Source organism: Mobula birostris, chromosome 5 (assembly GCF_030028105.1).
Source record: "Mobula birostris isolate sMobBir1 chromosome 5, sMobBir1.hap1, whole genome shotgun sequence".
Taxonomy (NCBI): domain Eukaryota; kingdom Metazoa; phylum Chordata; class Chondrichthyes; order Myliobatiformes; family Myliobatidae; genus Mobula; species Mobula birostris.
Window position 1 is genome coordinate 202669394 of NC_092374.1, and position 2481 is coordinate 202671874.

General features: G+C 55.1%; 1 non-coding gene across 1 annotated transcript; it reads left to right on the forward strand.

Annotated features, from left to right (window-relative positions):
* Window positions 1-1494: 1494 nt before the first annotated feature.
* Window positions 1495-1652, forward strand: LOC140198530 (U1 spliceosomal RNA). Its single transcript, XR_011886194.1, has one exon. It is a non-coding gene; the product is annotated as a U1 spliceosomal RNA (small nuclear RNA).
* The last annotated feature ends 829 nt before the right edge of the window (window positions 1653-2481 follow it).

The window sequence follows — 2481 nt, forward strand, 5'->3', positions numbered from 1 at the left end:
TGAAGGTGTTGGGGATCTGGTTCGGAGGGGTTGAGGCATGCAACAAGAACTGGCAGGAGCGGACTGCCAAGGTGAAACAGAAACTGGGACTGTGGGGAGGGCGCTCCCTGTCGATAACGGGTAAGAACCTGGTCATCAGGTGTGAGGTGCTCTCAGGGCTGCTGTGCTTGGCGCAGGTCTGGCCCGCCCCTGCTCCTACAGCTTGAAAATCACCCAAGCTGTCTTCAGATTCGTCTGGGGATCCAAGATGGAGCGGGTGAGACGGACCGCCATGCACAAGTCCCTGGACAACGGGGGCAAGAACGTCCCCAATGTCGCCCTCACACTGATGGCCAGCTTCGTGTGTGGCTGCATCAGGCTGTGCGTGGATCCCAGATACGTGGGCACAAAGTACTACTATGTGCCCAGGTTTTACCTGTCGCCTGGCTACGAAGGATGGGTCTGGCCCCTTTCCCGCGCAGCACCCCTGTCAGCTGGTCGTTGCCGCCATACCTGTCCTTCGTGGAAAAATTCTTCAAGGCCAACGCATTTGACCACAGGGCCATTAGACAGTGGTCGGCACGTAATGTCCTGCAGACACTGCAGGAGAAGGACGTGATGGACACAGTGGGTGGTTCCCTGAGCAGACCGTTCAGTTCATCTGGCAAAATGCCTCATCGCCAGATCTCACCAACAGGCACAAAGACCTCGCCTGGCTGGCGACGAGAGGGGCCCTCCCAGTCAGATCCCTCCTGTACGCCCGGAACGGTTCCTCCACACCCCACTGCCCACGGGAGGACTGTAATGGGGTGGAGTCTGTGGCTCACCTCTTTGCGCACTGTGGGTTCGCGAAGAAGGTGTGGAGGAAAATGGAAGGGACAGTACTAAGATTCATGCCCAGCAGCTGCGTTACCGAGGACTCCGTGATCTACGGGCTGTTCCCGGGGACGCACACGGAGACCAACATCCGGTGCTGCTGGCAGATCATCAATTCGGTGAAAGACGCTCTTTGGTCGGCCCGAAACTTGGTGGTCTACTAGCACATGGAGATGTCCGTGACTGAATGCTGCCGACTGGCACACTCTCGTCTGCAGGAGTACGTGCCGAGGGACGCACTCAAACTTGGTGCGGCCACCGCGAAGGCCCGGTGGGGAAGGACCACAGTTTAAGGTTTATCACCCGTGGGAGTGGGGGTGGGGTTGGGTAGGGAGGAGACCTACCCTCATCAGCGGTGTGGACAGATAATCAACATGGTGCCCAAGGAGTGGGTGGAATTGTTAATTTGGGTAAGTGTTAGAGCCATTGCCTGCCTTCATTGTTGATAATTTGATTGTTAATAAGTCTTAACTCTTGACCAAGGGTTGAGAGTAAATGCATGGTTTATTGTAAACATCTTTCATTTGTAAATGAACAGAGAGTCAACGCAAAATTTTTATTGTTAATAACTGTATTGAATAAGGACTCACAGTCAGCGAATGGTTTTCTTTTCTTGTATATAATTATTTTTATTTTGTAATATTTCTGAATAAAGTATTTTTGAAAAAAAAAGGTTCTCCCAGGATGAGGTTATCCCATTGCACTTCGGGTGTGCTGAGGCCTGCGATGTCCCCAGATGCGGGATACTCGACTGCAAAATTTGTGGTAGTGGGGGACTGCGTTCGCGCTCTCCCTTGATTTCTAATACAAATGACAGATTATAATTCCAAACGTTCGCAGTGTGAAGAGTACTAGCCGCGCTTCGGTACTTGAACACTGTGAATGCCGACGTGACCTTCCTCCAGGAGTGCGGCCTGCCGCACCTCAGGAGTTATCGACGGTGGTCATGGTGGGGGTCAGAGGGTTTGTCGGTGTGGTCGGGGGGCAATGATTGTCGCGCTTCCGGCCTGGGGATTCTGCTGCGGGGAGGCAACTTCTCAATCACCCAAGTTAAAGAGGTGGTTGCGGGGCGCCTCCTGGTAGCAGATGTCAAATACCGGGGCACTCCGCTCCGGCTGGTCAATGTGTACGCCTCCCCCGTGCGGAGCGAGCGGCTGGCCGTCTTCAAGCAGCTCCCAAAGCTGCTGGTGACGCCCCAGCCGGTCGTTCTGGCCAGAGACTTCAACTGGACCATTGATGCGGCTGGAGGACCCGGCAGCGCCGATGGCAGGCTGGACAGTACCTCTAGACTCCTGAGGGAAACGGTGAAGACAGCTAAGCTGTGCAACGCCTTTGGCACCCCCACAGGTGGAGCACAGCCACAAGCCACCTGGACACGATCGGACGGCTCAGCCCGCTCCCGGATCGACTTCCTTTTCCTCTCAGAGTCCCTCACGGTCAGGTCCACCGACGTCAGGCCGATGTTCTTCTCTGACCACTGCCTTCTGAGAGCAGCCTGTCTCTTACGGGAGGACCGGAAGGCAGGCAGGGGGACGTGGAAGCTGAATGTTAAGCTGCTGACCCCAGAGAACATCAAGGAACTAGGGAGGGAGCACACAGGTTGGAGAACCTTGAAAGCCTTCTTTG